The sequence below is a fragment of the Hemiscyllium ocellatum genome, chromosome 5 (genome assembly GCF_020745735.1).
Source record: "Hemiscyllium ocellatum isolate sHemOce1 chromosome 5, sHemOce1.pat.X.cur, whole genome shotgun sequence".
Lineage (NCBI taxonomy): Eukaryota > Metazoa > Chordata > Chondrichthyes > Orectolobiformes > Hemiscylliidae > Hemiscyllium > Hemiscyllium ocellatum.
In genome coordinates, this window is record NC_083405.1 from 30,837,612 (window position 1) to 30,859,817 (window position 22,206).

At 43.9% G+C, this 22,206-nt stretch overlaps 1 long non-coding RNA gene across 1 annotated transcript in view; it reads left to right on the plus strand.

The window, feature by feature from the left end:
* LOC132815986 (uncharacterized) overlaps window positions 1-20,898 on the plus strand; it is a 52,481-nt gene extending 31,583 nt beyond the window's left edge. The window contains exon 3 of the long non-coding RNA XR_009644729.1: window positions 20,569-20,898. This is a non-coding gene — a long non-coding RNA (uncharacterized LOC132815986). The remainder of the gene's footprint in view (window positions 1-20,568) is intronic.
* Window positions 20,899-22,206: the final 1,308 nt, after the last annotated feature.

Below are 22,206 nucleotides of genomic sequence, written 5' to 3' on the forward strand. Positions count from 1 at the left end.
GTTTATAGACTCTTAGAGTCATCAAGATGTACAGCACAGAAACAGTCTCTTCAGTCCAACTCATCCATGCTGACGAGGTATCCTAAATTAATCTAGTCCCATTTTTCAGCACTTGGACAATATCCCTCCAAACTCTTCCTATTTATTTACCTATCCAGATATCTTTTAAATGTTGTAATTGTACCAGCCTCTACCACTTCCTCTGGCAGCTCACTCCATATACTCACTACCCTCTGTGTGGAAAGGTTGCCCCTCAGGTCCCTTTTAAATTTTTCCCCTCTCACCCTAAATCTATGCCCTCTAGTTCTGGATTCCCCCACTCCAGGGAAAAGACATTGTCTATTTACCCTATCCATGCCTCTCATGATTTTATGAACCTCTATAAGGTCACAGCCTCTGATGCTCCAGGTAAAACAGCCCTAGCCTATTCAGCATCTCCCTATAGCTCAAATCTCCAACCTTGGCAATGTCCTTTTAAATCTTTTCTGAACTTTTTGAAGTTTCACAACATCCTATATGAGGGAGACCAGTTGTTTTTAGTTATTTTAATGCTTAACAATAGACATGACAATCGAAGACAGCTTCAGAGGTTGAAGCTGGACAGGAAGAAACGGGAGGATTAGCTTAATGGCAATGATCATAAATCAGTTAGATTTCACATAATCTTGAAAAATGACAAGACTAAAGGTTCTAAATTGAGGAAAAATCAGTTTGCTAAGATGAGATGTAATTTTACAAAAGTGGACTGGAAACAGAGACTTAAAAGTAAGTGAGATATATTCAAGGAGGAGATAAAGGGAATTATATGTTCCTGCAGAGGTGTGTGACTAGGATGGTGAAGAATTTACTCATTTGGATATGGCAGAAAAAAAGGGAAGTTTATGTTGGGTCCTCAGATTGCAATACCACAGAATATACGAAATACAGAAATGAAACTAAAAGGGAAGTTAGGAATGCAAAGAGAGAACATTAAAAAGTAATAGTCAGTAAAATCTCGCAGCTTCCCTGCATTTTCTGGACTGAGTTAGTTCATGTCACAACACTAGGGGGAGAACTCCTTGCACTTGTGCAAATACAATGTCAATGTCAGACCTTGTCAAAATGAGAGGTGCCATTAAGTACAGTTCTGCTTTCCATTGCGCATTGTTATTATTAGAATTATGCATTATTGTTGCAGCTGATGTCTTATAACTCCCCTTTCTTCAATTAAATAACTTAATTGAAATGTTTGCAAGTACGTAGAAAGTAATCATGCAAGGTCAGGTTCTTGTTACTGCTAAAACAAACATTGCAAATGTTCCTTTAGCAAAAGAATTACAATTGGCAGTGATTTAAGGCATACGTTTTTGAAGGTATGTATATCAGATCACCACATGTAGAACAGGCCAAATTCCTGACACCACAAACACGACATGGTGAAAGGAAACCCATAGAATCATTGCAGTGCAAATAGAGGCCATTCAGCCCATTGGGTCTGCACCAACCCTCCAAAGAGCAACGAACCCCGACCCAAATCCCACCCTATCTCTATAACCCTGTGTTTACCATGGCTAACCCACCTAGCCTGCATAGCATTGGATTGTGGGGGAAACCAAGCACCCAGAGGAAACCCACACAGACACAGGGAGAATGTGCAAATCCTGCACAGACGCTCACCGGAGGCTGGAATCGAAACCGGTTCCATGACAGAGTGAGGCATCAGTGCTAATCACTGGGCCATGTGCCACTGTGCTGCCCATGTCAGAGGAAAATAATTAGGGGGTGCTGCTAACAGAGATCATGCCCACAGCCTTTGGAAACAATTCTGTGCCAGCCTCTTGACAATGTCCATATTACAGAGGAGGAAGTGCTGGATGTCTTGAAATGCATAAATATCCAAATGATAAATCCCCAGGACCTGATCAGGTCTGCCCTAGAACTCTGTGGGAAGCTAGGGAAGTGATTGCTGGGCCTCCTACTGAGAAATGTGTATCATCGATAGTCACAGGTGAAGTGCTGGAGGGCTGGAGGCTGGCTAACGTGATGCCACTGTTTAAGAAGGGTGGTAAGGACAAGCCAGGGAATTATAGACCAGTGAGCCTGATGTCAGTGGTGGGCAAGTTGTTGGGGGGAATCCTGAGGGACAGGATGTACATGTATTTGGAAAGGCAAGGATTGATTAGGGATAGTCAGCATGGCTTTGTGGGTGGGAAATCATACCTCACAAACTTTTCTGATTTCTTTGAAGAAATAACAAAGCAGATTGCTGTGGGAAGAGATGTGGACGTGATCTATATGGACTTGAGTAAGGCGTTCAACAAGGTTCCTCGTGGGAGACTGGTTAGCAAGATTCAATCTCAGGGAATAAAATGAGAACTAGCCATTTAGGTACAGAACTGGCTCAAAGATAGAAGACAGAGGGTGGTGGTGGAGGGTTGCTTTTCAGACTGGAGGTCTGTGACCAGTGGAGTGCCACAGGAACAATGCTGGGTCCACTGCTTCTCATCATTTATATAAATGATTTGGATGTGAACATAGGCGGTATAGTTAGTAAGTTTGCAGATGACACCAAAATTGGAGGTGTAGTGGACAGCAAAGAAGGTTATCTCAGATTACAGCGGGATCATGATTTGATGGACCAATGGGCTGAGAAATGGCAGATAGAGTTTAATTTAGATAAATGTGAGATGCTGCACTTTGGAAAAGCAAATCAGAAAGGAATTATACACTTAATGGTAAGGTCCTAGAGAGTGTTGCTGAACAAAGAGACCTTGGAGTGCAGGCTCATAGTTTCTTGAAAATAGAGTCTCAGGTAGATAGGATAATGAAGAAGGCGTTTGGTGTTTTTTCCTTTATTGAGTATTGAGAACAAGAGTTGAGAGGTCATGTTGCAGCTGTACAGGACATTGGTTGGGCCACTTTTGGAATATTGCGTGCAACTCTGGTCTCCTTCCTGTCGGAAAGATGTTGTGAAACTTAAAAGAGTTCAGAAAAGATTTATAAGGATGTTGCCAGATTTGGAGGATTTGAGCTGTAGGGAGAGGCTGAACAGGCTGGAGCTGTTTTCCCTGGAGCGTCGGAGGCTGAAGGATGACCGTATAGAGGTTTATAAAATCATGAGGAGCATGGATAGGATAAACAGACAAGGTCTTTTCTCTGGGGTGGGCGAGTCCAGAACTAGACAGAATAGGTTCAGGGTGAGAGGGGAAAGATAGAAAAGAGACCTAAGGGGCAACTTTTTCACACAGAGGGTGGTGCATGTATGGAATGAGCTGCCTGAGGAAGTGAGAGAGACTGATACAATTGCAACATTTAAAAGGCATCTGGTTGAGTATATGAATAGGAAGGGTTTGGAGGGATTTGGGCCAAGTGCTGGCAAATGGGAAGAAATTAGGTTAGGATATCTGGACGAGTTGGACCGAAGGGTCTGTTGCCCCGCTGTATATATCTATGACTCTATGACTCATAGGGGCTGCCAGGTGCCAGGACTGTTGTTTGGCCAGCAGGATACCACAACCAAAAATATCTTTCCTTCCCTTCACTGTCAGCATTCCACGGGAACTGTTCCCTTGGTGAAATTCTGGTCTACACCACCATCACTCCTAATGCTTCCTCACTCTTTTAAGGCATCTTTCCATACAATTGGAGAAGGTGTAACATGTGCCCATTCACCTCCTTCCTCCTCATTGTCCAAGGCCCCAGACACACCTTGCCAGTGAAGCAGCATACCTCTTCCAACCTTGTCTAGTGTATTTGCTGCTCACATTACAGTCTCCTTTACACTAGTGAAGTGAGTGGCCATTTTGTGGAACATCTCTGTTTTGTCTGCAGGAGTGACTCTTCCCTCCCAGTTGCTTGCCACTTCTGTAAGCCCACCTTGCTCTCATGCCAACCTTTCTGTCCTGGGCTTGCTGCAATGTTCAAACTAAGCACAACACAAGCTTCAGGAACAACACCTCATTTTCTTTCTTGGCACTTTATAGCCTGGAGATCTCAATTTTGAACTCAATAACTTTCGAAATTGACCACATTATGATTGTTCTATACTTTTTTTACATTCTTTCTCCCACCCCCACCAGCCCCACAGCCATGTTGTTTTTGTATCTTGTTTAGTTTGCACTTATTAGTAAGGATCAATTCTCTCTCTTTAACACATTAATTTACACCCTCAATGCATTTCTATTTTCTTCCTGCTCTGCATTGGTCCTCCACCATCATTTGACTCTGTCATAAGTATTAAAAAAACTATTTTCCAACATCTTTCAGTTCTGAAGAAGAGTCATACTGGAGCTGAAACATTAACTCGGTTTCTATCTCTACAGATTAGATTCCCAACAATGTGAAAACCAGCCCATCAAGTCCACACCGACCCTCCGAAGAGTAACCTACCCAGACCAATTCCCCTACATTTACCCCTGACTAATGCACCTAATACCATGGGCAATTTAGCATGGCCAATTCACCTAACCTGCACATCTTTGGATTGTGGGAGGAAACGTACGCAGACACGGGGAGAATGTGCAAACTCCACACAGACAGTCACCCAAGGCTGGAATTGAAACCTGGTCCTTGGCACTGTGAGGCAGCAGTGCTAACCACTGAGCCACCATTCCATCCCAGAGGCTGCCAGACATGCTGAGTTTCTCCAGCATTCTGTGTTTGCATCAGATTTCCAGCATCTGCAGTATTTTGCTTTTACATGACTGTTTAAACACTTGTTTTGCTACTCTAAGAAATTGCTCCATTTATGATAAAATTGATAAAAGCAAAAGCAGTTCTCATGCTTTCACTCCCATTCACCTTCCACACACACCTCATCTCCCATCTATGCTAAGTCATGCCCCAATCACCCCCACAGTTCCTCACATCCTCCATATAAACCGATACCCCTCTACACATCTTTTACAGTTCCTATGCCAACTTCACCCAAACTAATGTCAAGTTATTATCTCCCCATTCATCCCATAGCTCTTTACAGCACCTGTGCAAACAATGCCAACTCTTGCCAACCCTTTGGCTTTACACCATCCATGCCAACTCACCCAGTTTCCTAAAACATAAACAAAGAATTGCGGATTCTGGAGATCTGAAATGAATTGCCTTGCAATTTCTGTTTTTGCCCCCAGTTTCCACCATGGCCCCACCTTAGGAGCCAAGATGAAATTAAAAAATAAAGTTCTAAATGTTTGTGGCGGACATTATTATATTTTTAAAAATTTGATTGATACTGTTTAAAAATCTTTAAATACTTTATTTCCTATGAAAAAAAAATCATTCAGGAACTTCATCCCCAATTAAATCTATACATTTGCATTCACAGTCCTACTTCCAAGACATTTTATCTCTTTGTAGATTCTTATAGCTGTCAATCAAACTGTGAACGTTCTCTGCCTACTGCTTTGACGAAGATGACCTATTGTAGTAATCAAGCAATAATAGTTATTATGTTAACAAACGGTGAACTAAAAACTTTCTTTCCCCCCTAACAAAAGCCTGGATTTTATTTTTCAACATGTTAAAGGGCCTGAGAATTTACAGTTCCAAAGAGCTTGTCCATATTTTCACAGACGTTCGAGTCCACACTTAACCATCCCAAAGGGTTACTTGACCACTGCCAAAGGACACCTGACCTCTATGAAATGGTGCCTTAGCTCTTTGAAAGCATACATTACATATCCAAATTTAAATCTTTTATCCAAATATGTAAGTACCATGAGTCATGTTTTGAAAATTGCAGAAATGAAATTAGATGTCTTTGAAGACAGCTGTAATTTTACACGAGCAACCATCTCCATGAAGAGTGGATGAGCACAGTGCTACCGTGAGTACCTTCCATCCAGTGAAACAGTGGAAGCTGGATTTGTGAATGGGACTTGGAATTGAGGCTCTGACACCATTTTGTTTAAGGTAATGAGCCCTTCCCACTCCTTGAAAACTGTGGCCTTATTGCCTGATGAATTCAATGACAGGAATGTTGGCCAGTTGTCGTCTTCTGTTTCATTCAGAAAGACTGGTGCTCTGCTCTTTAACTGTAAGTTCAATTGCAGTTTATGGCATTCTCTGGTGGCTTATTTTAAATGTCAATTACTTTTTATGATGACTACTTCTCAAGTGCCTATTTACTTTTAGTTTGTAGATTTTTAAAATTATCTTCACAGGTCTCTGCACCTTTCATTATTGTGAATAATTTATACAAATTCACTGTAAAGCAATTTGCTTCTTGTCCTTCTGCTATTGAAACCTGCAACTGGGTCATCACAACTGTGCACTTGGCTGACCATGACCTTTCCACAGTAATCACGTAACAGAGAGATAGTTGCTTCTTGTCAGCTAACGTATGCGGATATTTTTGGACTACCTTTGTGAAAATGTTACCATCACAATTGAACAGAGGCCTCTCCATAATGCTTCACCTGGGAAGGAATCATACAGGATGATGATACAGTATATGCATCTGAGTTCAGAACAAAAAATTATTTTTCTGTATAAAGGCAATCCAAGGCACTTTGTGGAAGCATTATCAAACAAAACATTACATCAGGCTGCAGAAGGAGATTTTCAACAAAAACAGAAATTACTGGAGAAACTCAGCCAGTCTGGCAGTATATGTGGAGAGAAAGCAGTCCTATCAGGTATTAGACAGGAACTTCCAAAGGTTGTCTGGGGAGGCTGCTTGCTGGAAAAAGGACATTGGCAAGTGGGAGGCTTTTAGAAGGAAGATAGCAAGAGTTTAGGGCCAGCATGTTCCTCTCAGAGTGAAGGGCAAGACTGGCAGGAGTAGGGAACACTGGATGACTAGGGATATTGAGGCTCTGGTCAAGAAGAAGAAGGAGGCATATGTCATGTGTATAGATAGCTGGGATCAAGTGAATCCCTTGGAGAGTATGGGGGGAAGTAGGAATACCCTTAAGAGTGAAATCAGGAGGGCAAAATGAGGTTTTGAGATAGATTTAACAGATAAGGTAAAAGAGAATCTAAAGAAATTCTACAAGTATTTTGGTCGCCATACTATAGGAAGGATGTGGAAGCTTTAGAACGAGTGCAGAGGAGGTTTACCAGGATGTTGCCTGGAATGGTAGGAAAATCTTATGAGGAAAGGCTGAGGCACTTGGGGCTGTTCTCATTGGAGAAGAGAAGGTTTAGGGGAGATCTGATAGAAGTGTATAAGATGATTAGGGGTTTAGATAGGGTAGATACTAAGAACCTTTTACCGCTAATGGAGTCAGGTGTTACTAGGGGACATAGCTTTAAATTAAGGGGTGGTAGGTATAGGACAGATGTTAGGGGTAGATTCTTCACACAGCGGGTTGTGAGTTCATGGAATGCCCTGCCCGTATCAGTGGTGAACTCTCCTTCTTTATGGTCATTTAAGCGGGCATTGGATAGGCATTTGGAAGTTATTGGGCTAGTATAGGTTAGGTAGGATTCGGTCGGCGCAACATCGAGGGCCGAAGGGCCTGTACTGCGCTGTATCCTTCTATGTTCTATGTTCTATAAGTATGTTAAGGGCAAAAGAGTAACAAGGGAGAGAATATGGCCTCTTAAAGATCAATGAGGTTTTATGTGTTGAACAACAGGAGATGGCTGAGGTCTTAACCAAATGTTTCTCATCAGCATTTGCCATAGAGAAAGATATGGAAGCCAGGGAACTTGGGGAAATAAATACTGTGTCTTGAAAAGAGTCCACATTACAGAAGAGGAGGTGCTGAAGCTCTTAAAATGCAAAAGGTGGATAAATCCTCGGGATCTGATCAAGGTATACCAAGACATTATGGGAAGAAATTGCGGGGGCTCTGGTGGAGATATTTGTGTCATTAACAGCCATGGGTGAGGTGCCAGAAGGTTGGAGGATGGCTAATGTTGTGCCATTAGTTCACAAAGGCTACAAGGAAATGCCAGAGAACTACTAACCAGTGAGCTTGATGTCAGTGGTGGGTAAGTTATTGGAGGGAATGCTGAGAGACAGGATCTACATGCATTTGGAAAGGCAATGACTGATTAGGGATAGTTAGTATAGATTTTTGTCTGGGAAATTGTGTTTCACAAATTTGACTGATTTTTTTTTAAAAGGTAACCTAGATAATAGATGAAGGCAGGGCAGTAGATGCTGTCTACATGGGCTTTAGGAAGGCCTTTGACAGGTACTCCCTGGTAGATTGGTTAGTGGGATTAATTATGTGGCATCCAGGGAGAGCTAGCCAATTAGATACAAAAATGGTTTGACGATGGGAGACAGAGGGGTGTGGTAGAGAGTTGTTTTTCAAATTAGAGGCCTGTGACCAGTGGTGTACCACAAGGATTACTGTTGTTCATCATTTATATAATGATTTGGTTGAGAATATAGTAGGCATAGTTAGTAAGCTTTCAGATGACACCAAAATCGGTGGGACAGTGAACAGAGAAGAATGTTGTCTAAGAATACAATAGGATCTTGATCAACTGGGCCAGTGGGTCAAGGAGTGGCAGATGAAGCTTAATGCAGGTAAGTGTGAGGTGTTACATTTTAGTAAGACAAACCAGGCAGGACTTACACAGATAATGTTAGGGCCCTGGAGAATGTTGTCGAACAATGAGACCTAGTGGTGTGAGTACAAAGTTCCTTGAAAGTGGTGTCACAGGTAGACAGCGTGGTGGAGAAGGCATTTGGCATGTTTGTCTTTATTGGACAGAGCAGTGAGTACAGGAGTTGTGACATCATATTACAGCTGTACAAGACATTGGTAAGGCCACATTTGGAGTCCTGTGTACATTCCTAGTCACTTTGCGATAGGAAGGATGTTATTAAACAGAAAAGGGTACAAAAATGATTTACAAAAATGTTGCTGAGACTGGAGAGTTTGAGTTACAAGGAGAGGCTGGATAGCTTGGGACCTTTTCCTTGGAGCATAAGAGGCTGAGGGTGACCTTATAGAGGTTGATAAAATCACAAGGGGCATGGGTAAGATGAACAACAAAGGTCTTTTCCCCAGGGCAGGTGAGTGCACAATTAAAGGACATAGTTTTAAGGTGAGAAGGGAAATATTTAAAAGACATCAGAGTGGCAACGTTTTCACACAGAGGGTGATGCATGTGTGGAATGAACTGTCAGAAGAAGTGGTACAGGCAGGTACAATTACAATATTTAAAAGAAATTTGGATAGATACACAAATAGGAAAGGTATAGAGGGATATGGTCCAAACGCAGCCAAATAGGACTAGTTCAGTTTAGAAAACCTGGTTAGCATGGGTGAGTTCAGCAGAAAGGTCTATTTCCATGCTGTATGACTCTACAACCTTTTCGGGTCCAGTGACCCTTTGTCAGAACTAGTAGTAGTTAGGAAAAGAAATATGATGAAGACAGGGGGGTCTTTGGTGGGGGGGTTGGTGGGCCGTGGTGGGTGGAGGCGCAGAGTGAGGTTGGGTTAGTGGAGAAGGAGTAAGTGATAGATGAAGCCAGAGCCCAGAAAGAGTGAAAGATAGCTAGGCAGACAAAGGAATGGATAATGGTAAGCCAGGGAAAGAAAGGCTGATAATGGGGAGCGTCAGTAGGTAAAAATGAACTGGCTGCGCTGAAACAGCCCACATGATGACAGGGTCTGGTGTGTGGGGTTGAGTAAAGGACTTAAAGGAAGGTGCATTGAGTGCTGAAGACTGCAGAAAATGAGGTGCTGTTCTTCAAGCACTGAACTTCCTGGAGCACTACAGTAGGCCCGAGGTGGAAATATTGCCCAGGGCACACAGTGGAGTGTTGAAATGGCAAGCAACTAGAAGCTCAAGGTAATTTTTGGCTTACCAATGTCCATCCCTTTATCCGTCCAATTATCTTTCTCTCTGTCACTCTGGGTTCCTTCTCCATCTGTTTGCTTACTCCTAACCCCACAGCTCCACCACCCCACCCCAACCCTGTCTTCAGCACATATGCCTCCTTTCTCTAGCTACTAATACTTCTGAAGAAAGGTCTCTGGTCCGGAAACATTAATTCTACTTTCTCTCCACAGATACGTCTGGGCTTGCTGAGTTTCTCCAGCAATTTTTGTTTCTATGTCAGGTTTCCAGCATCTTCGTTTAATTTTAAGAATATATTCAGATTGTTTGGTCAGTGGTTTTAGCAAGTGTCCAAAAGGTGGAAAGATATTTGGAGAGATTTGTGGGGTGAGCTCGAGGGAAGTCAGTCAGCTAAAGATACTGCTGTTGTGCTCCTATATAGATTTCAGACCGAACCAGCAAATTACCTTTAAGACAGTTTAATAATACCACAACATAGATGAAAAGGGAAAATTCAGAAAGTGGGAGAGGATCATGGAAAACTACATAGATGCTGTTAATAGAAAAGCAGGAAGACTCCTCAGACAGAGTAAGACATGGAGAAAAGGAAGTTAGGAAAAGAGGAGACTCCAGAGGCAAGAAAAAGAGATCTTGGAAGACTCAGCATCAAAGTGAGACATTAGTGGGGCTTGCAAAACAATGACCTGCTCATTGACACTCAATCTGGTTTCTGCCAGAGGTGTTCAGCTCCTGACCTCATTACAGTTTTGATCTAAACAGAAATGGAAGAGCTGAACTCTAGAGGTAAAAGGTGAGGATGACTGTCCTTGACGTCAAAGTAACATTGGAATAAGTGTAGCATCATCAGGCCTGAACAAAACTGGAGTCAATGGTAATCTTGGGGGAGAATCACTCTCTCAGTGCCAAACAGGGATGTTTGCAGTTATTGGAGCTCAAACATCTCAGCTCCAGGACATCTCTGCAGGAGTTCCTCAGGGTAGCGTCCTAGGCCCAACCATCTTCAGCTGTTTCATTAATGATCTTCCCTCCATCATGAGGTCATATGTGAGGTTGTTTAGCAATGATTGCACCATTTTGGACTTCTGAACTACTGAAGCAGTTAGAGTTTATATATAGTACAATGTGGACATTTTTAAGGTTTAGGCCAATAAATGGAAGCAACATTCATGCCCCTCCAGTGCCAGGCAATGACCATTTCTAACAAGAAATAGTCTAACCATCACCCCTTGACATTCAATGGCATTACCATTACTTAATCCCCATTACTTAATCAACATCTTCAGGGGCACCATTGACCAGAAATTGAACTGGAGTAGCCATATAAACACTGTTGCTAAAAAAAAGGTCAAAGGTTGTGAATTCTATAGCAATTAACTCATCTCTTGTCTGCCCAGCGCCTGTCATCCTTTATAAATCCCAATTTAGGAATGCAACTCCAATTATACCCAACAGGCTTGACATCACAAGGACATTGCAGCCCATTGGCCGCTTTCAATAATTATTCTGTTCACTGATACACGGAGGCGGCAGGTCATAACATTTACAGAGTACACTGCTGCAATTTGCTCAGGTTCCTTCAACAGCACCTTCAGAACCTGCAACCAATATCATCGAGAAAGACAGGGACCACATTTACATAGGAACACAAACATGTCCTGAAGAAGCCACCCTGGAGTCAAAATGTTAACTACGTTTTTCTAGCACTTTCTGTTTTTATATCATGAAGATTTCTTCTGCACCACAGACTTTCCTCAAGGCAATATTTAGAATCCTGCAAAAGAAGCAGGGAATTATTTTCCATTCAGATAATATCATAGTGCATGATAAAATGAGGAAGGAACATGGCCAGAGGTCCACGGATGTGTTAATGGCACTACTGAATTTAGGCTTGATACTAAATGAGAAATGGCAGGCTAAGATAAAAAGTAGGGAGGAGGGACTTGAGGGAGGGGCGTTGGAAATGCGATAGGTGGAAGGAGGTTAAGGTGAGGGTAATAGGCCGGAGTGGGGGTGGGGGCGGAGAGGTCAGGAAGAAGATTGCAGGTTAGGAAGGTGGTGCCGAGTTTGAGGGTTGGGACTGAGACAATGTGGGGGGAGGGGAAATGAGGAAACTAGAAAAATCTGAGTTCATCCCTTGTGGTTGGAGGGTTCCGCCCCCCCCCCGCCCGCCCAATCTTACAGCCTCCGTGATCGCCGCCCAGACAACCGCCTCCACGATTGCCAGGAAGACCATTGCCGACAGACTCGTGACCTCCGCGGGGTCCACGGCTATCGGGAATAACACCGTTTCTACCGTCGCCACAGCCACTTCCGCCCCCAGTGACATCACTCACCTGCACAATGACCACGCCGCATGTGTCTCCGCCCCCCACGCTGATCTCTGTCACCACGCCTAACCCCACCCCCACGCCGATCTCTGTCCTCACTCTAACCCCGCCCCCATAACGATCTCTGTCCTCACTCTAACCCCGCCCCCATAACGATCTCTGTCCTCACTCTAACCCCACCCCCATGCCGATCTCCGTCCCCACACCGAACCCCACCCCCGCCCCGATCTCTGTCCCCGCCCCAATTCCCGCCCCCACGCCTAACCCCCCCCCCCCATTCCCAGCTCCAGCCCTGCCGTGTTTTCACCATCCCTCCAGAACTACCCCTCTCTCTGAGGATGAAAGATTAGTCCTCAGCAGAGGCCTCACCTTCATCCCCCTCCGCTCTCGGATTAATGAGTTCAACCCGCGGCGAGACATCGAACAATTCTTCCGCCGCCTTCGCCTCCGCACCGACTTCTTCAACCAGGACTCCCGCCCACCCTCTGATGACCCCTTCTCCCGCCTCCAACACACCCCATCCACCTGGACACCCCTTGCTGGCCTCTTACCTGCCCTCGATCTCTTCATAGCCAACTGCCGGCGTGACATTAACTGCCTCAATCTCTCCACCCCTCTCACCCACTCCAACCTCTCACCCTCGCAACGTGCAGCCCTCCACTCCCTCCGCTCAAACCCCAACCTCACTATCAAACCAGCAGACAAGGGAGGCGCGGTAGTAGTTTGGCGCACCGACCTTTACACCTTTAGGAGGATACCTCCTCCTACTGCCCCCTTGACCATGACCTCACTTCCCAACACCAAACCATCAGCTCCCAGACCATCCATAACCTCATCACCTCAGGGGATCTCCCATCCACCGCCTCCAACCTCATAGTCCCACAACCCTGCACCGCCCGTTTCTACCTCCTGCCCAAAATCCACAAACCTGACTGCCCCGGCTGACCCATTGTCTCAGCCTGCTCCTGCCCCACCGAACCCATCTCTGCATACCTCGACATGGTCCTGTCCCCCTTAGTCCAAGAACTCCCCACCTACGTTCGGGATACCACACAAGCCCTCCACCTCCTCCATGATTTTCGCTTCCCTGGTCCCCAACGCCTTATCTTCACCATGTACATCCAGTCCCTGTACACCTCCATCCCCCATCATGAAGGACTCAAAGCCCTCCGGTTCTTCCTTTCCCGCCGTACCAACCTGTACCCTTCCACTGACACCCTCCTTCGACTGACTGAACTGGTCCTCACTCTGAACAACTTCTCTTTCCAATCCTCCCACTTCCTCCAAACCAAAGGAGTTGCCATGGGCACCCGCATGGGCCCCAGCTATGCCTGCTTCTTCGTAGGATATGTGGAACAGTCCATCTTCCGCAGCTACACTGGCACCACCCCCATCTTTTCCTCCACTACATCGATGACTGTATCAGCGCTGCCTCGTGCTCCCACGAGGAGGTTGAACAGTTCATCCACTTTAACAACACCTTCCACCCCAACCTCAAATTTACCTGGACCGTCTCAGACTCCTCCCTCCCCTTCCTAGACCTCTCGATTTCTATCTCGGGCGACCGAATCAACACGGACATTTACTATAAACCGACTGACTCCCACAGCTACCTAGACTACACCTCCTCCCACCCTGCCCCCTGTAAAAACGCCATCCCATATTCCCAATTCCTTCGTCTCCGCTGCATCTGCTCCCAGGAAGACCAGTTCCAACACCTAACAACCCAGGTGGCCTCTTCTCCAAAGACCGCAATTTCCCTCCAGACGTGATCGATGATGCCCTCCACTGCATCTCCTCCACTTCTTGCTCCTCTGCCCTTGAGCCCCGCCCCTCTAACCGCCACCAGGACAGAACCCATATCATCGTCTCATCCTTCATCATTTCTGCCACCTCCAAACGGACCCCACGAACAGGGATATATTTCCCTCCCCTCCCCTTTCAGCGTTCCGCAAAGACCGCTCCCTCTGTGACTCCCTCATCAGGTCCACACCCCCCACCAACCCAACCTCCACTCCCGGCACCTTCCCCTGCAACCGCAAGAATGGCAAAACCTGCGCCCACACCTCCCTCCTCACTACCCTCCAAGGCCCCAAGGGATCCTTCCATATCCACCACAAATTCACCTGCACCTCCACACACATCATTTACTGTATCCGCTGCACCCGATGTGGCCTCCCCTATATTGGGGAGACAGGCCACCTACTTGCGGAACATTTCAGAGAACACCCCTAGGACACCCGCACCAACCAACCCAACCACCCCGTGGCTCAACACTTCAACTCCCCCTCCCACTCCATCAAGGACATGCAGGTCCTTGGCCTCCTCCATCGCCAGACCATAGCAACACGACGGCTGGAGGAAGAGCGCCTCATCTTCCGCCAAGGAACCCTCCAACCACAAGGGATGAACTTGGATTTCTCCAGTTTCCTCATTTCCCCTCCCCCCACCTTGTCTCAGTCCCAACCCTCGAACTCAGCACCGCCCTCCTAACCTGCAATCTTCTTCCTGACCTCTCCGCCCTCACCCCACTCCGGCCTATCACCCTCACCTTAACCTCCTTCCACCTATCGCATTTCCAATGCCCCTCCCTCAAGTCCCTCCTCCCTACCTTTTATCTTAGCCTGCTTGGCACACTCTCCTCATTCCTGAAGAAGGGCTCATGCCCCAAATGTCGATTCTCCTGCTCCTTGGATGCTGCCTGACCTGCTGCACTTTTCCAGCAACACATTTTCAGCTCTGATCTCCAGCATCTGCAGTCCTCACTTTCTCCTTCGAAATGAGAAATGCCAACTTTCCTAAATGAGTTAGACATTCCTTGGACATATTCAGCAAGAATAAGGACAGCATGGTGGAACTGAGGAAAGCACAAGTTATTAGTGAATTTCTAGTGTTGAATTGCCTGAGTAATGTACAGAAAACATGGTGCACCAAGTTGGCAAGTTTACCCCCAATTTAGCCAGTCTTACGTAACCCATAAGAGAACTTTTGTGAAAAGGCTATTGGAGTCAAGACCAGACTGCAGCTTTTGAAAGAATGAAGAAGAAGCTACGTTTTACTGATGTTCTAGCCCATTACAATCCAGGCTCATTCACTATGACAGCCACAGACACATTGTTCACAGGATTAGGAGCAGGCTTCTTTGAAGAACAAACTGACACAAACACAAAAACTGATCTAATTTGTATTGATAAGTTCCATGGACTCTGAACAGAGGTACACAACCCTGGGGAAGGAAGCATTAACAGTTACATGGGGGTTCACAAAATACCTAATGGAACCATGATTTTGAGTTAAGTTGGACCACCAGTCTTCAGTAACATTATTGGGTTTGGACGAAATCTCAAAAATGCCTCCATGCATTCAAGGATTCAGGCTTAGGCTGATAAGATATTGCTGTTATATAGTCCATCTTCTGGAAGTAACAATGAATACACCCTTGAGGGCAGTACTAGGCCAAGAAGAACAAAAATAATCTTATTTTTGTAGAAAACGTTGAGACTTATTTGCTGGCAATAACCAACTCTTTACCAACAGCTGAGGGCAAGCTCAGAAAATTGTTGCCAACGAAAAATCTGACAAGAAATGCTGACAGTTCAGACAACTCTGTCTGCAATGGTGATTGAAATATAGTCCAGCAGACAAAGACGAAGAATATGGAGGCATGGTTTGTAAGTTTGCAGATGACACCAAACTGGTGGCATTGTCAACAGTGAAGAAGATCATCCAAGATTACGGAAACACCTTGATTAATTAGGTTAATGAGCTGAGGGATGGTAGATGTGAGGTATTGCATTTTGGTAAAACATAGAAGGACAGGACTTATACAATTAATGGGAGGGCCCTGGGTAATGTTGTAGAACAGAGAGACCTACGGCTGTGGGTACATTATTCTTTGAAATTTGCATCACAGGTAGACAGAGTGATTAAGAAGTGTTTAGCACACTTGCCGTCGTTGCTCAGTCATTTGAGTATAGGAATTGGGACGTCATGTTGAAGTTGTGCAAATGTTGGTGAGGCCTCTTCTGGAGTACTGTGTCTAGTTCTGGTCGTTCTGTGAAAGAAAGGAAATTATTAAACTGGAGAGGGTTCCAAAAAGATTTACCAGCATGTTGCCAAGAATGGAGGGTTTGAGATATAAAAATAGGAAAGATTCGGATTATCTTCACTGGAGACTAGGAGGTTGAGAGGTGACCTTATTGAGGGTTATAACATTATGAAGGGAATAGATAAGGTGTATGCCATGGTTTCTTTTTCCCGAGGGTGGATGAGTTCCAAACGAGGTGGTGTTAGTTTAAGATGAGAGGAGAAAAATTTAAAAAGGGGCAATGTTTTTACACAGTGGTTTGTGTGTGGAATGAACTACCAGTGGAAGTGCTGGATGCAGGTCCAGTTATACCATTTAAAAGACATTTGGATAAATACATGAATAGAAAAGGTTTGAAGGGAAATGGGCCAAGTGCAGGCAGGTGAGACCAGTTTAGTTTGGGAACGTGGTTGGCATGGACTGGTTGGACTGGCAGGTCTGTTTCCATGCTGTATGATTAAATGACTCCATGGCATTACAAGCAGAAGCAACAGTTGACAATGTCAAAGATTTATTGGTGGACTGTAGAATGTTTGTACTAAAACCAATGTAAAGAAAAATCCTACAGAAACTCTAAAAGGGAAATGCCAGTGTTACGGAGTACATAGTAAGACCACAACAATCAGTGTGGTGACCAGACATCTGATGACATAGGAGGTTAAATTTCATTGGGCAAATGTGTGCCAGGAACAGCCAGGAGCCTACAGAGACAATAACCTCATCAAGGTTTTGAGAAAGACCATAGGAAAGGCTAACAATGGCATGCTCCATTTTAGAGAGAAGATTAATTTAGGCCTAACAAAAACAGAAGTTGCTGGGAAAACTCAGCAGGTCTGGCAGCATCTGTGAACAGAAATCAAAGTTAATGTTTTGGGTCCTGTGACCCTGCTTCAGTTCTGATGGGCCTGCTGAGTTTTTTCAGCTACTTCTATTCATTTTCTGATTTACAGCATCCACAGTTCTTTTGGTTTTTACTAATTTAGGTCTAATAGGCTATTATTTGGGATGAACTGAAGTGCCAACCCCCAATCAACCGACCCAGACTCGATGATCACATCACTGAAAAAGCTATGTATGATAAATGCTTTCCCAGAAAAATTCATAGCAGACAATAGAACTCAACTCCTGACTGAGGATTTCAGGAGTTCTTAGTTGTATGGGGAAGTAGAAAGAGCGGTTAAGACACTGATGCCAAAGAATTCTGACTGAAAATTAAGTTGATTCAGGGGCACTCAGCATGGGAATTATTAATGGTGGGATGTTTTAAGTAGATGCATCAGTTTCAGAACACAACGCTCAGGGCAAATATAAGATCAGATGGAGGTAAACAATTAGAGAAAATCAATAGCAAAACATAGAAAATGTTTTTAGTCACAGGGAAAAAATCCTCTGTCAACCTTAAAGTCAGGGTTGTAAGCCACGTTAAAGAACAGGAAGTCAGAAACCACAGTCATCAAACAAAAACATCGTCTGAGATCTTCTATTGTCAGAATATCTGTAAGGTACTTTAGGGGGAACAGAAAGGCAATGATCTTCTGTGAACAAAGAAGTGAGATCACTTGTGATTACCACAGAATATGGGACAGCCATACCTATACCATATTTGACAGGGAACAGAGTGTGCATCTCTTTCAGGTGTCATTATCCTCGTGTAAGCTCAAGTGAACCAAATCTGCACTTCCAGTCATAGTTCCAAATTGACTCAACCTGGAGCTTTGGATTTTAGAAGGAGTGGAGGCAGATGCTGATAATGACGATCATAGTGACAATGCCAATAATGATCTTAATTGTTACGAAGACTAAGTAAATAAAAGTTAAATGGGAGAATAATGGAGACCAAGTAGAGAGAAACCTGTGGGGGGATGTAGCTTAATGAAAATCTTGTAAATCAAGATGATGTGACTGATCACATGACTCTGAGTAAGAGGGACAACAACAGTCTAGAATGAGCATGTGAAGGGAGAGGTCTTAGATACTACACTAAACAGCCATGTACAGATAAAAATAGTGTTATGGTGCATAAGGAGTGAAAGAAGCAAGCTTAACGATAAGGAGCAAACAGTCTGATTCTGAGCCTGATAAGATTAAAAATTACCCACTTACATGTAGATCTCTTCTACACTAATATTTCTCAGTCAGAAGTCTCCTGTAATGAACTTGTTCAGAAAAAAAGCTAGCCGTGATGAAAATTATCACAGGGAGCATGCCTCATTTTGCCTCGTGCTCAGTGACTTAATTGCCCAACAGCTCAGCCGGTCACATTGACTGCTCCTCTAAAATGGTAAATATATAGTCTAAGTGTGGGGTTAGGGTGGCAGTTGGTTGTACAATCAGCAAGCCAGTCTGATGAGATGGTTGTGTACTGGGGGAGAGGAAGGTGTTGTGCCAGCTGTTTGGGGGTGTAGTGTGCCAGGTGGGTGAGGCAGATGTAGTGCCAGGTGGGTGAACTGGGTCGGTACCAAGTGGGTGGTGTGGCAGAAGATAAGGTACCCAGGATGCCAAGTGGCTGAGATTGACATTGTGCTAGGTGGGTAAGGTAGGTGGAATGCCCGGTGGCTAAGGTGCAAGGAGGATATGTGCCACATGGATAGGAAGCCAAGTGAGCAAGGTTGGTACCTTACCAGGTTGATGGGACACCAGGTGGATGAGAGTGATATGGAGACAGTTGGGTAGGATACCAAGATTCTAGGTAAGTGAATGAATGCCTGAGTATGCAGGATAGACGAAGGATGTGAGGAGGTAGGGAATGTGCCAAGTTGGCAACAGAAGGCTGTTGGGTTGGTGAAGGTCTTGCTGTAGGTCACAGTGTTGGTTCAGATAGGAAGAGTGAGTCAGGCTAGCAGGAGAGCAGGTATCTGTTCCTGGGATGCGGTTTCGGGTTCAAGCTGACCAGAAGGTGGTGGGAAATGTTTGGTCCAATAGTTTTGGATCTGGCAGCAGTGGGTTGGACACAGGGGATCTGTTCAGGGGCTGGTTGTCAGAGGTCTGGAGGATGTCCGTGGTGTAGGGATGTAAGGGATCAGGGAGGTACAGTGGGAAGAGTTACAGACGGGTCAATAGTGAGTCAGGGAGTTCATATTAATAGTTATTCAGAAGTCGGAGTAAATATTTAATCCTCTAATATTTTCTGGATAACTGTTAAGCTTAAATGAGTTGGATATCTCCAAATTTTCTGATTTTACTGGGCACTTATGGAGTGTTCCAGATGCAGTAAAATTGCCCAATGGAAAATTCAAATTCCCAGACAATTCTCACAAAGCCTGCTGTGTCAGCGATTCTATTTATCCTAAAGTATAACTTTTTCTGCTGCTTCAGCAACTCTGTCAAGAGATCATTGTGCTCGATGTCAGCCCAGACCAAAAATGAAGCTGTGACAATCCCCCTTTAGATGTGTCCATGACTGAACTTATCCTTGAGCTTTTGAGGAGGCTCTAAAAATTGGACCTGTTTGTTTGGGTACAAGGATTCTAATTGGCAGATTGTAAGGTTTTTGAATGTAATTTAATTCTCAATTTCTAGAAACAAGCTACTACACTTTGATGTTTATGTAACAATTTTAAAGATTGTTTTCAGTAATTGAAACTGGGGACACCTTCAAATGATGGATTGACACTTTAATTAAAACGCTTATTTTTATGCTTGAATCAATTTTCAGCTATATTAACCAACTTGTGTCAAGTTACTATTAAATATTTCATGGGCTATTTCTTAAAGTAAATTTATTTTCAAAGAATTATGTTTTAAAATGATGCTTGATTGCACAGGTTTCTGGCAGATTATACAGTGATATATAAATGGATCTGAGTGAAAACTTGAGAAAACAAATAACCCCTCAAGTCTGGTGGAATTCTGAAAACAATTTGGACTCTAATCACTGATTGCATCCAGAGCAAAACTCCAGCCCTGACATGTTTGATTGGAAATTTGAGGTGCATTTTCCCGACACGCTGATATCTAAATGTGGCTCTGTCTGCAACAGCAAACCCTTTGATATAACACGTGTGTCTTGGGACAATCTTCTTATTAAGGAAACCAAAAACCTGCAGAGCTTACCATTTTGTAGAGCTTTTAAGTATATATTCCGTGTCATTTCTAGTCGTAATCTATAGTAGAATTTGACTCAACAGACAAAACAGCAGGAGCTAGACACTATTCCTTAAATACAAAATAAACAGTGCTCTTGAATCAATTGAGTGAAGGATCATAACAAACAGCAAACCTATAAGGGCAAGTCATTGGATCTCTTCATTATACATCCATTGGAACACCATGGTGATTCTTCTCAACTGTTCAGTAACGATTACTTCAGAGATTTTTCTATGGTGTCTGTTTACACTTTTTGTTTGTCAGTGTGCAGCCTTTGCAATTGTGACTATAGACATTTCAGAATGGTTTGTTCTCATTTCCTAGGAAAAGGCTGCACTCAAACTGTGACCCATTCTGGCATCTCTCAGCAGCAGCGTGGTGCTCCTGACAAGATTGTTGATGATAATGGCCTCTTGGTGTCCCTGCAGTTAACTTCCTTGCACGGTTCGGCAAAAAGCACAGAAAAGCTTCCAAGTTACCAGTCAATCGATACCTTCTCCGGGATGGTTAAAGATTTGGTTTCAGAGACATCAAAACACCTGAGATAAGGATATTTCTGTAATGGAGTTATACTGTCTCACTTTCCCACTCAGCAGTAACAAAGTTACTTACTCCAATGTCAGTTTTGTTACTGCAATTTTGCACTTTCTGCCATTGAGGATGATATTGAATTACAGTACAATAATTAGAGCATAGTTAAATCAATTATTAGCAGTAGATCTAGCTTTTAGAAATAATAATTTTGTGTACCATTATTTGATACAATAAACTTACACTGAAATGTGCAATCAGTAAGATACAGGAACAAAGATATTTCTATGTGCTAATCACTAAAAGGTGTGCCAGAGGTTTGCAAGACCAGGAAATAGCAAACTGAACACTGCTCGTTATTCCTCAGGGGTAGGTTCCTGGACAGCTTTATGTTGGGATAATACAGCAGAAATATCAAGACTGTAAAGGAGAAAACATCTCACTTGCCTTCTGTGAGGGCAGAACTGAAAAACAGAATGCCAAGCAGCGAGCTACTCATTCTCTCCATCTGCACATCCCCTTCTTCAAAGGAAAAAAGTTTAAGAAAATCTTCAAAGACGTGGAAAGGGCGAATGACAAAAGTTGAGAATTGGTGTAACCACAACTTTGTGCCCTCATCCAAGTGTCAAAAGGAGCTAAAAAAAAATTGAAGGAAAACATCTCATCAATGCCTGTAATCTGGACTGGTGCCAGAACTGTGCTTCATTGACTTTTATGTTTCTGCCTGTTCATATTAATTGTGACCTATCTTGTGTATTGGTTGTGTCTATTTGTATGTATGTTGTAATTACTGTAACAAGGTCAGCCAGATGGATCTCACAGAATATGGCTTCTCTAGTTGGGGCTGTAAATCTGGTCCAATCAGGGAACCTTGGCTGACAGGAGTGTCAGCGGCTCTGTTCACTCTGACAGTGGGCTCTGAGGGAGCTGGATCAGTGTCAAGGACTCTCCACTTGTAAATAAAAGGCGACTTGGTGATGGGTTACTGGCCTCTGTGGAGTTATTTCATATGTGTATGGGAATTATATAAAGGGGGTAATGATTACATTATAGAGAGTTAGAAGTGTGTCAGTTAAATTGGATTTGGACTTTAGATAGTTTAATTAAACCTTTTCACATCTGTGATAACTCCGGCATTATTGGACCAGGATTTCCAGCCCCCAGTCCCAGCGTGTCATGATACCGTATCAGCAAAGAACATAGAATCATTGGAGAAGTTGCAGAGAACATATATACAAGGACGATGTCAGAGATGTGTGAGCAAACACATCAGGAAAGGGCCTCTAGACTGTGCCTCTTTTCTTCTGTAAAATCAAACACAAAAATGAGAGCAGGAATAGGTCATTTGGGTTTTCAGTGTCTGCTTTCACCATTCTGTAAGGTCACGGTTGATCCATTTATGACCTTGACACCATTTGCCTATCTACCTCA